At 40.3% G+C, this 12893-nt stretch overlaps 1 protein-coding gene and 1 long non-coding RNA gene across 8 annotated transcripts in view; one reads left to right on the top strand and one right to left on the bottom strand.

Moving 5' to 3' along the window:
• Positions 1-12893, top strand: part of STARD13 (StAR related lipid transfer domain containing 13) — a 495175-nt gene that overhangs the window by 409521 nt on the left and 72761 nt on the right. The gene's annotated exons all lie outside the window — the stretch shown is intronic.
• On the bottom strand, positions 1238-10162 carry LOC139036360 (uncharacterized). Of its 2 annotated transcripts, XR_011489150.1 has the most exons (3): positions 9735-10162; positions 9584-9638; positions 1238-9468 (listed from the first exon to the last, which is right to left on the bottom strand). It is a non-coding gene; the product is annotated as an uncharacterized lncRNA (long non-coding RNA). The 2 variants fall into 2 exon arrangements; XR_011489149.1 differs by having other exon boundaries at positions 1238-9638.

Genomic DNA, 12893 nt, shown 5'->3' with positions numbered 1-12893 from the left:
CATGGACTGAAACGCCAGGCTCCTCTGCCCATAGAGTTTTCCAGGCAAGAATCCTGGAGTGGATTGCCATTCCTACTCCAGGGGATCTTCCCAACCCAGAGATCAATCCTGCATCTCCTACTTGGCAGGCGGATTCTTTACAACTGTACCACCTGGAAAGCCTAACGCCTTGTATCAAATCCTGATATTGAATCCTGGCATAAAATTTTCTTAAAATATCAAAAAATACTTAAATATTTAAAATAGACACAAATGGAAATTTCTAATGTATTCATCTGCATCCTATTTTGGAGACCATTTCCCTCATGCCCTATAAATAGTCATTGCCCCTCTCCTTAACCTAGTGACACAAGCTATTAGTTATTATATGGTTCTCATCTGCCAACCACAGTACAGATACAAGCTCATTTCATCCTCACAGCCATCCTTTGAGGCAAGACTACTATCTCCATTTTACAGATGAAAAAACTGAGGTTCAGAGAGGTTCATTAATGTGTCCAAGGTGGCACTGGCTGTAAGAAATGGACAGATTTGAAACATAAGATTTTTGCCATCTTAATCACTTCCTTCCTTCTCTTAGGGATAAGGTAATTTGCCATCTTGTGTCTAAAAAACTTAGTCACAAAAAATAAAAGAATTTGGAGTTCTCAAGACACTCTTTGGGATAATACTGATATGGGTGCTGTATGTGTGTTTCTCAGCTTAAATTGTAGCAGCATTATGCCTGGTTTGTATCCATGCCACAAGCCTGGTTGCTATGGTGTCCTTCATAGTAGGAAAATATTTGTCAGCTCCAGGTGGCTGGAACACCAGACAGGCTTGCTGATAGTTCAGTGAATAGGAATAATGATTTGGCGAGTTACAGGGTAGTAAGCAGAGAGAAAAACAAAAACTCCAGGGACTCTGATGAAATAGGCCAAGGATTTTCACACTATGTTTCCACCACTACACAACTTCAAGTTCAGTCAGCTGGGTTAGAGAGAGAGACTAAATCTGCAAGGATGAAATCGGAGGCTACTGAAATAACATCCCTTGCTGTGAGTTCATATAATGCCTTAGAATAAAATGTGTTGTCCCAGTAAAATTAAGTTGCCATATCCAAAGTGGTGGCCGCATTAGACACTTTAATTGTTGTTCATTGACTTAAATCATCTCCTAAGTCATGATTTATTCTCCTTGAACATGATTATCTCCAGATAATGTTCTCTTCCAGTAAGAAGGGAAGAACAAAGGAAAATAAATAAAACACAGTTTATTCAAATCTCATAAAAGTTCTTGCACAAGAAATGAAGAAGCATGGGAAAATACAAGTTCTTTTATAAAAACAAGTTTTTCCTTGAAGTCACTACAAGATTGCAGTTCACATAACATATTGGTATGTGTATATGTTTTTACAAGAGGGGGCTGTGTCACCAGAAAAATGTGACTCAGTCTCTACGGTCATTTTTTAATGACTAACAGTATATATAATATCCTTTTTTTTTAAAGCAGTTTATAATTCATTTCTCATTTTTAAAAAAGTCCGTTTTTGCTTTCTCTGAAGAAACCTATATCTGGGAATTGAGAACCATTTTTCTTTTCATCTTAATTCTTAACTATTTTAAATGTGTCCTATATTCTGCCCCAAACTAACAAACCATTATAAGTTTGAAAAGTTTTGTACTAACAAACATACAAATTATAATTTATAATAAAGCAGTAGCATTCTGAATCCTTAACATGATGTTTAAGTGCCTTCAAACCTAAAAATAAATGCTCGTTAACCTATTTTATGTACTCTTCCCATAAAAGAATCTACATTTACAAGATACATATATCGGAGGGGGGAGTGGTTCTTGTGTGTTAAGATTCAAAACACTTTTTTAAAGTGAAAAAAGTTAGTCTCCTTTGTAAACTGGATTTCATAGCAGAATATTCCCAAAATAAAATACTAACTATCCCTCCATATTTAAATTAAGATTTATTCACAGAAGTTCATTTAGCATACAGTTTTAAGGTAATAGCATTGTTTTTGAGCAATCTCAACTCTTTTTAAACAGTGAAGTAAATTTATGTTTCACAAATCATCTGATTTTTTTTTTTTTTTTATCAAGTTATTAGGCATGGGCTGTGTTCATAGCCCCATTCCTGTGGCTTTTCTACTGAGTTGAGTCTATTGAATATAAGTCCAGACTGAGGCAAGAAGGGACAGGAAAAAAGTATTTCTGTGCTCTTGCTTCTACCTAGGAAGAATTCTTTCTTTCTTTTTCCCTACATGAGTGAAAAGAAGTTCTAACAATCCCTGAGATCTCTGGGATAATTCTGGACTAGTAACTAATTGAAAAAAACAACATGAAAACCTCGACTTTAAAGGAACTTCTTTTTGCCTCAGCCCTGAGAGGGGGTAGAAAAAGAATAATCCCTCTCACACTTAGTTAGCAGTGCTATAAGGAATTCTGACTGGCTTGATAATCACCATGGAGCCGCAGAGTACTTGGCTGGTAGATAGCTAAATGTAATTAATAGTACAGATTGTCAGATAAACCTCCTCATTTATTTCACAGCTCTGTGTACTTTCTCTGTTCTGCCCCCTCAAGTTAGGGTCTTCTTCTGTTAGTCTCCTTGTTTGCCCTTCGCCTGCTAGAACACCGCAGCAGGACCACTTTGAGCAGGGAGGCATCCTGAAGAGTGCTTCAGGCTTCAGGCTGTGATGGTCTGAATCCCGGCCCTGTCCCCAGCTGTGAGCACGCTTTCCTGCTGCTGGTCCCCAAAGTGGCGATGGTGATGTCTGTCTCAGAGTCTCAGGAGGGTGCAAGGTCACACCCGAAAAACCTGCTTCTGTGCTTCCTCTGGGTGTATGTCCTGTAAAAATGCTGTCAGTATGATGCCCTCATTGTTTCTGCTCCCCACCTTTTCCTAAGCTCCTGGAGACTTCAGTCTGCCAGGAACCCTAATGTCTCCACCTAGAACCTTCCGAAGAGAGTCGAAGCCTTTAGAAAAATATTGCCTGACGCATCAGCTTTTCTCCTCCTTCTTGTCACTGACAGTCCTCACTTTCATCAGTTTAAGTGCCATCACCTCTTTTTCTGCACCTCAGCTTCTCTGTTGCAGTGGTGACATATGCATTTAATGGCCATTAAGGTATGAATAAATAAATGGAGAAATTATGAGTGAATTTTTTTTCTTTCATTTGGTTGCTTTTTTTAACTTATATTAGTTATGACTGAGGACTGAAACTGGATCAGAACCTGTGGTTTGCCTTATAGTGCCTCCACTGTGTGACCTTGACACTTTTTAATCTCTCTGAGCATTAGTTTCTTCCTGTGTAAGATGGGGATGATGGTACCACTGTAGAGGTTGTTGTGAGGATGAAATGAACCACTGTATTGAGAGCATAAAGCATTTAGCATCAATGCCTGGCCCAGTGTCAACAATAACCATGCAGATACCTTCTAACACAATATTCGAGCATCATAAGAGAGAATTAAAACCAGAATTGAGTGGATGCTGTGGACCCTATAAACCTTCCTCGAACAATTTATATCAGGGAGAACATTCATGAATATGCATTTTGAACACTGTAATATTCTAGTGACAATATTTATTTCAAAGAATGCAAATTCCAATAATAAGTAAGGATGATTATGATGAACAAGTTAATGAATAATGGAAGCAAAGTTACCAATATACTGTTAGCCTGTAAGTAGCTTATTCTCTATTTAGTAAATACTCCAAATATGGCAAATGTTTATCTCCAGTCAAAGTACAAAATGCCTAAAAGCCTTCACAGGCTGTAGAATTTTTTTTTTCTTTTTTGTCCTTTCTAATAATAACTATTTAGTAAGTTGCCCAAACAAGTTTTACTATAGCAGTATGTGCCTGATATGGTGTCAGGTGTGATGGGAATGACTGAGAAGTTGGAGACTCCAGTCCACATATTCCTGTGACTCCATTTCAGAGATGGCAGTTCAGGGCCACACGCACTCAGAGCCAGATTGCCTGGCGGATTTGCAAGCTGAGTGCAGTGTGAGGTCATTTACCCAGACATTTTAATAACTGTCTTATAATCATTGACTGCCTTTAAAAATGCACTTTTATTCATCTCCCCCCAGTCATAATCCTGTCTGTCTTCTTGTCTCTGTTAGAATTGAAGGACAAGAGAGAGAGAGATCAAAAATGGTACATTTAAGTATAAAATTGAAAAAAAGGAACCAGTTGGGGTTAATGTCTAGGACAAAGACGCAGCCACCGAGGCTATGGTTTCTCAGGATGCTTTGCTTGCTGTGTCAGAGACCACAGTATGAAATCACACAGACGTTTGGATTAGGGCTCGTCAACAATGGTTTCCTAGCAACAAAGTGTTAGACCAACCCTAACTCTCCTACAACTTTCCTATGTGGGTTTTCTTGGATTCAGGTAGCAGGGCTATGGCTAGAGTCTACAGTCGTGTAGTCTGAACGTACGTATGCTTTATCTTCTCTGCAGTCCTGTGACACTGTACCAAGGAGACATTGATTTCAGATACTGTCAGCATAACATTTCATCTTACAAATCATAGCATTTTAGAGCCCTAAAAGAGACTTCATTTTATTGGTGAGAAGATTGGATCAGGGAGGTCACAGTATTGTGCCCAAGGTCACACAACTAGCTGTCGGTTTGATCATTTTATTTGGCATCTCTTGACCCTCTTTTGGAGCAAAAACTTATTCCATAAAAGTCTTTGATTCCTACAGGCGCTCTCTCTCTCTCTCCTTTTTTCTAATTTCCTGGATATATACATTTTTTTCCACAAAAAAAAATTAAAAGAAAATTTTTATAAACCTCCTGGTAACAACAAGATGGACTATGACCAAGCAAATAGTTTTTTAAAGTTAAATTCAAGGTCTTCAGAATTACTTAGTTTACCATCTAACACCATCTATTAATCAGTGGTGGGCCAATCATCAAAGCTTCCTAAAGAAAAATACACTTAAAAAGTTGAAAATCATGTATATGGTTTAAGAAAAAAACATGGCTTCATTTTAGTAACTATTTAAGTCATAAGTTATTAAAATAAATATACCTTGTAAATTGTTTACAAAATTCCAAAGTCTTTTTGAGTATAATAATGCATTGAAGTAACACAGTTTTTTGTGTGTGTTTGTTTGTTTTGAGTGCTTGGATTTTTTTCTAAAAGAATATGTTGTTTATGTTGGGCACATTGAAAAATGAATGCAATATTACAACTGCATCCTCTATTTTTGGTCTATCATGATGGTGATGCTAAGAGCCACAGACTTAAAAACACTTGGGATTTTGTTTTCATGCCTATCTCAGTAAATCTTTAAAATATTTGTTAAATAAAACAAGCTCAAGGCAAAATGAAGCCCAAACAGGGCATTCATTAGCCACAAAGAACTTTAGCCAAATATTTACTCATGGGTTAATGTGAACTTACTGGGTGATCACAGGGTACCTAGTACAGTGAGAAGCTTGTTTTATCCTGGAGGGAGTTGGGCAGCTAAATTTTAAAATAACATAAATCTAGAGTTAGATTTGGAATCATCATTTTCGCAGTAGTATTTAAAGTGATTTAGAGTGGGTGGAAGTTGAAAGAGAGGTGAAGCTTAAGGTGGTCATTTTTTAGTCGATGATATCCAGAATACTACCTCGGACAGGGCAGACAGGGAGCAAAGGGCACAGAAAGCCAGTCTGTAGATGGGAGAAGAATTGAGCCAAGCTAAAAAAAAAAAAAATGCTTAGAAAGATAAAATTGAGAATAGTGTCAAAATTTATGACTTGAGAAATAGCTATAAACTACATACTATCCATAATAATGGCACCAATACATGGGAAAGACAACAGGGCCTTTCTCTGTTAGAAAGAGGCTTGTATACAGCAACCAGGTCATAAAATACCAGTGTGCTGAGATACTAGTGCTGGACTCGCCATCTAGGTGCCAGCCAGAAGATAGCTTATTGCTGTAGTTCCCTCCTTTCTCGTTCCTCCCTCTGCCCCTTGCTTCATTTTTTTAATAACTAAAAATCAGTTATAGCTAAAGAACTCCCTCACAGTCCAGTGGTTAAGGCTGTGTGATTTCACTGTAAGGTGCATGAGTTTGAGCCCCAGTTGGGGTACTAAGATCCTAAAAGCCTTGTGGCAAAAAAAAGAGAAAAAAAATTGGTTATATCTAGTCACTAAATACTAGTGTTAGATGATAACACTAACTTTGGAGATTCCAACCAAATTGTAAATGTACCTGCTATCACCTCTTGTGAATATACTAAGGAATTTTTAAAATCTTGATATGTATCTCTTCCTTATGAATGTTATTCCTGATGTTAATTCCTAAACAATAAAAAGGAAGGAAATGAAATATTTTTGAATGATAAAAAAAGTAAAAGTGTTAGTCACTCAGTCGTGTCTGACTCTTTGGGACCCTATGGCCTGTAGCCCACCATGCTCCTCTGTCCGTGGGATTCTCCAGGCAAGAATACTGGAGTGGGTTGCCATTTCCCTTCTCCAGGGGATCTTCCTGACCCAGGTATCGAACACAGGTCCCCTGCATTGCAGGCAGATTCTTTACCGTCTGAGCCACCAGGGAAGAACCCCCTTTGAATGACTAAAAAAGAAACATAAATACAAGATATGGAGCTGTTGGCACCCCCTTGACAGGCCCTACACATCTGTCCCAGGATCCAGTCACAGTTAGTTTGAAAAGGAAACACCAGAGGTCACTTCACAGTCTTAAGCCTAGAAATCAAGTTGAGTCTGAAAATAATTACAAATATGTACGGGATCTGTAGGTTTTGTTATTAAGGCAGAAGTATCTTAACCACGCGTCATTCTCACGGACTAGTCTGATGGGGGCAAGAAGTTTCTTCATGGTGAGAACACAAAGCCAGAAAACCTTCCCACAGTCAGCATCCTCTCATTAAAGTCTTGATAACCCCAAATTGCTTTTTAAATGCCTCGTACTCTATAAAGCTGATGAGCAGTGAAATAAATCTGTTCAGTCAACGGAGATTGGGTTTATTTTCAGGGGTGGCGGGAGGTGGGTACATCAAAGAGAAGAGACTGAATTGAATCCTTTTCAAAAGAAATTATTTCACAATCTATCTTAGTGTGTGGTGCATATTGAAAGTTGGGTGCTTTCCATGAAAGCAAAAATGGACATAAAAGACAAAAGTTTCCTAGTGATATTTAGAGTGAAGTTGATTATGTGCATGTAGGAGCAAAGCATGCCAGAAATTTTTCTCAGAATTAATTTTCTGTTGTGCGTTTTGATTTTTCATGTGTATAGTCTTATGACTCATCCAACTTTCATTATTCCATTCAATGAACACTGGCCAGATACTGGCCTGCTCTTTTCCAGGCACAAGGGGATAATCTTTTCCAATCACGGGGGGATTCAGTGTCAGATAAGGTTGCAGTTCCAGTCCTCAAAGCGTTACGGTCTCAGCCAACTAAAAGTATGTTTGCCTTGAGGACAAGATACTCTGCTCCTGATGCAGGCCAACTGTGGCTCTCCTGATGCAGCATCAAGCTTCCAAGGTCTCCTGGGCACTGGCGCTTCCACTGGTGGGTGGAGGACAGGGCGAGGTAAATCACATGGCAGGTCTACCCCTGCGCCTTTGCACAAACCTCCTTCACCACCTCCAAGGGAGGCTGGGAGTCACCTTCCACCTGTGTGTTTGTTAAATACTTAGCTTGTCTCTGCTGTAATGTAATTTTTAAATTCTTAATTTAAAAAAATTTACCATAGTAAAAATGTCCTCTTAGTAAAAAGCTGACTTGGAAAGCTAAGACTTGTACTGCATCCAATTTATATTAATGACAAATAGGGAGGTTAGTCTCAATGAAACAGATGCCCTTCCAATAACTTATTTTTGAGTAGGTCTCAGATTTGCACCATCAGACTTTTCATGAATGTGAGATTGATGAATTTGCTTTTTATTTTTTCTGCCCTCCATCCTTCCTGAAGTTGCAAATTAGCAGCAGAAAAGTGGAGAATGAAATCAGGACCCTAGAGGTAAATCAAGTAGTAAAAATGCACAACTCAGGACATTACTGTAATGATGACCATTTATCTTCTAAGAAATCCAGAGCTGGCTGTGCTCAGCAGCTCACTCTAATATGGATGAGAGGGACTCCTCTGCCCTCTGTCTGCCTTCCAGTTTCATCTCAATCCCCCAGTTTGAGGCAGTTAACAGAAGAGGAACTTCAGCCACAAGTTGCAAGGACAGGAAGTGACTCAGAGTTCCCCCAGGGGTCAGGTGAGTGGGTAGTGAGGGAAGGCTGGGAGAGAGAATTCCAGATTAGAAAAGTAGCCCAGATGGGAGAGTGGCCAGGGCTGGAATTTCAGAAATGACAGTGACATCAGCATTCAGGAGCCTCCCCCACTTTCCCAGATGAGTATCTCTAAGCACTGCTGTGAGTCGTTTCCCATTTATTTTCACAGCATGATTGGAGGCAAGGAGGTGTCAATATGAAGCCTGAAAAGAATGATTGCAAATCCTGGGAGCAGAGTTTCATGGGATGTTTCAGGCAGAATTTACTCATAATTTAGTGCAGTCTGGGTTTTACTAATATAAACCGTTATGCCAAAGAGAATTTTGAAACCTAGAACTCGTGAACCTAAGATTTGTTCTTGTTTTTGTTTTTTGTTGTTGTCTTGGGACCATTAACTTCAAATTTGCTGATACCATTAGCGTGTTATGAAGTAAGTGACAGTTATGGAACATGTAATTAACAATATGCTGTTTAGACTATAAATAGAAACCACGCTTGACAGAGAAGAGAAGCACAGAATTTAAAGCAGTTATGAACATGAGTACCTACAGGACATATAAGGGTACTTTTTGTAAGAAGAAAGAGGAAGTCTTTTAGAAACATCATCTTTGCTACTTGTAGTCAACTGCGGAATGTTTTAAAACTATACTTAGGTTCTTTAAGGGCATGTAAGAAAGATTTGAAAGTTTCAAAGAAGAGATTAACCATTGGAATTTTAACATAATTCTTGAGCGTTTCCTTGATGAGGAGAGAGTTCTGTTCACTACTAAAACACTCTGTTGGAAATGTAGTAAGTGGAACATACTTCACCTTACATTTTAGTTCTGTTTAAGAGTTTGATTCATGAGAAAATGTGTGGTTCTTTCTGTTGCCAAGGTAATCCTCTCTCCCGGTGACTGTACTTTGAGGCTGTGGTGCAAATCCATGATGTTCCTTTTTTTTCTTTTCTTTTTTTTTTTTTTAATGTGAATGAAAACAGTAGGGAAGGAAGTGTGGAGGTTTGGAATCTTTGCTGCTGCTTCACAGGTCACAGAGGAGCAGTGAGGGTCTTCCTCACTGTCAGAGGCCAGAAGCATGAAGAAGACTATCATTTACGCCTTGCTCTAAGTTTCTTTGAGCCTCTGTGCTGGAAGCTTCCTTGGTTTGTAACGCAAACATTAATCGAGCCCTTTTGGGGGGTTGGACACTGTACTGGCACGGGATACACAAAGACCATGCCTGTGGAGGGAAATAGAAAAGCAGAATAAACCGGAAATTGCAGTGCCAGGGTAAGTACCGGGCCAGAGATACACAGAGGGTGCCAAGGAGAGACGACCGGGAGACCCTTACTTACTTAAGTGGCGGGCAGCGGGTGGTCAAGAGGGACTTGGCAGAGAAGGTAACTAGAGCTGAGAATTAAAGAAATAGATGAGAAAGGAAGAATAAGGCTTAGCTAGTCAGATCAAGTGAGAGAAAGTCCTTCTAGACTTAGGGAAAGTACCTACCAGGAGCAGAAGACGAGAGTGGCTGGAGGTGGCAGTTTCAGGGAGTTGATTGTACCTCTGGCGTCCAGGAAATGTGCCCAGTTGAGACGCAGAAGGACACACCATGTCCTTCACCATGTCGCTGAGCTCAAGAATTGTACGCTGTCCTCAGAAGTTTGCATTTTACTTTGGAAGGATTTATGAGTCCTGAAGGATTTTATGCAGTAGAGCGAGGGATCAAATTTGGGTTCCATCTCTGAAGTTATCCTTGAAGAATGTTGTTTGCATTCCTGAACAAAATGCACAGATTGCCTTCAGAACATGAGCTCTTCTACTCTTTTATAGAAATGTATTTAAGAAGGTCTTTGTTTTCAAACCAGCATCTTATACTGCTAAGCAGAAATTCTGCCTCCATCCTATGATCTAAGCTCAAACTAACCGTCAGCTGCCCAAAGCCTGTGTGACTTGCAGTTTGTTCTAGTCAGACCTCTGGGTCCAGCAATGTCATCCTGTCTCAAATGGAGTTGGAATTCGCCCAAATTCCACAGTTTCTAGTGTTCAGGGAAGCCATTATTTTAAAATAATGATAAACCATCTCTCTAAAAGTGAAATTCTCTTAAATTTATATCTAAGTCCCTTCAGAGCCCCAGAAAGTCCGTGATGGTGCATTTTGGAGCATTGGTCTTAAAATTTAAGGGAAAGCTTTTTGCAGTCCTGTCCTCTCTATGGGTGGAAATGGCAAATAATTCATGGAGGACATCTGTTTATTTTCTTCTGCCATTTGAGTATGTCAGTGGGAAAATGTGAAAAGTACTCATTTCAGTTGATAATAATAGCTCCAACTTTTAAGTGCCTGCTCTTTGTCAATTTACATAATTCATTTTGTCCAACAAATGTCAACCAGAGTAAAGTCCAAAGCCTTGTGCCAGGGACCAGAACTGTAGCTGTACACAAAATGCCCTTCCTTGTTATAGAGTTTCTCTCACATGCTTCCAGCTACTCTGAAGTGTTTATGTAACGTTACACACATAATGAAGTTTGTTCAAAGACCCTCTGCAGGGAGCATATACTCTGTACTGCTCTCTACTGCTGCACTCAGGGTGGAGATAGGGGGGTCAATCTCAACTTGCTGTCTTCTTTCCCATATCTATTCCTGCCTTTACTTTATTCATTAAAGAATTTCATTCCTTTCCCCTTGGCTACCTTCCTGTCTCTAGAATTGAACAAGGGCTAGAAATCATCACCACCATCATCAATCAATCAATCAGTGTCCATATATGAGCTTGTTATTCTGTTAGTTATTAACAGTAGCCATAACAGCCACAAATCTACATTGAGTCCCTACTGTTTACAAATTCACTGTTCTCAGACTTTAAGTCTACAGAGAAATGGAAGTCACAGTTCCATATAATAAGTCAAATAACAATTCAGGATAGCCAGAGATCATGCAAGGGTAGAGAGCATAAGTGCTGTAAGGGTTTAGGGAAGGCTTCCTGGAGGAGGTGTCCAACAAGCCACATTTTCAAGGAAGGAAAAGCTTTAACTAAACAGGATAAAGGGGAGTGTCTTCCAGGCAGATCCAACTAAATCAATTGCCCAAAAGAAGGTGACCTCAGTGTATCACACATTTTTCCTCTGTTCCTGAGAATCGGAATAGTCACGGCTGGTTGTAGTCATGTTTCAACAGAGGAGATTACTCTACTCCATTACTCTAGTGTGGTTACATTTCAGGAGACGCATCGTTTTACTCTGACTGAAATCATGCCCACTTCCCTAGCAGTGCCGTCATGGTATGAGTGGATGATTCCCTTGGAGGAATAACTAGGGAAGCCTCAGGGAGCTGGCTGTTTGCCAGGACATATCCAGGGAGATCTTGGGTGGTCCAGACAGAACTAGGCTCAGATCTGCTCCTGAGGAGACCCAAGTCTTTTTGCTCATCCCCAGAACTGCCCTCCTTCTCTAGAAGGTCATCTGGAAGACCTAAGCTGCATGAGATCTCATGTCATTGATTTGTTACTGATTAAGATTGGAGCTGGCATTCAACCCATCAGCTCCAGCAACAGCAGCAGCAGACTTCTCAAATGGAATGGAACAGGAAGGTATGACAACCCAGCATGTGCCCCTCAGCCTGCTTCAATCAAGAAAGGAGAAAGCAAGAGAGCTTTTTTCAGCGGCCAGAGGTAGCTTCACCAAAGACCTTTGACCAGCAGTATCTGGAGGTCATTTACTATGAATAAATAAAAGGATCAACAGTCCATTCCAGTTTAGGATGAGTGTCGAGCAATGTTGGTGAAATATGGGTACCCAAGGGATACTGCAACAGAAGCAGAACTTCTCGGCTCCTCTCCTTCAGGAGATTTATTGAAGGATGGTTACTTGAAACACACTAGGTTCCAAGTACTCTGCCAGGCACTAGAGGCAAAAAGTGAATCAGGCAACATCTGCCCTTGAAAAGCTTGTAGTCTAATGGGGAGACAGACGTGTTAACAAGAGCATTTCAGTCTAAACTTGTAAGGAGTAAAATGTACAAAAGTCCAGAAAAGGACAAGCTAACTTGGGATTCAGGAAGTGACGTCTTAGCTGAATCTTGATAGAAGAGTAAGACAGGAGAAAAAGAAGCAGGAAGAATGTGACAGATGAAAGGGAGGCAGCAGCACAAGCCCTTGTGTGGGACATGAGACCGCACCATGGGGCTGGCGGGCGAACTCCCTGCCATTGCAGCGGCTGACCCCAGAGGGCAGTGAGCCCTGGAAGGAGGCAGGGGCGGCATCGTGGGCCAAGCCACGGGGCTGTGGCTTTGTTCTGTGGGTGACAGAGAGGCACGGAGGAGTCCTGAGGAGAGTGATCCTACAGCAGGGGGACCTGTTGCAGTAGTCTGGGAACATGATGAGGCCCTAAACTAAGGCAGAGAGAATGGAGGTGGGCAGGTTGGAGTTTGAGAAGTACATTTAAGAGGTGAACTCAACCGGTCTTGAGGTTAAATTTCTGAGAATACAAAGAATTCATGAGTGGAGAGGCGTCTGTGAAGACCACCAGCTGTCACACTCTTAGAACTAGACTCAGTTTATCCATTGATTTAACTGGATGCTTCTCACAGAACAGAGTCATCTGAGGCAGTGCTCTTTAAACTGAGGGTCATGAAGTCAGCTAATAGGTATTCATAGCAATTTTTAATAGAAA

This window comes from Odocoileus virginianus, chromosome 8 (genome assembly GCF_023699985.2).
Source record: "Odocoileus virginianus isolate 20LAN1187 ecotype Illinois chromosome 8, Ovbor_1.2, whole genome shotgun sequence".
NCBI lineage: Eukaryota > Metazoa > Chordata > Mammalia > Artiodactyla > Cervidae > Odocoileus > Odocoileus virginianus.
This window is presented reverse-complemented; position numbering and strand designations above follow the sequence as displayed.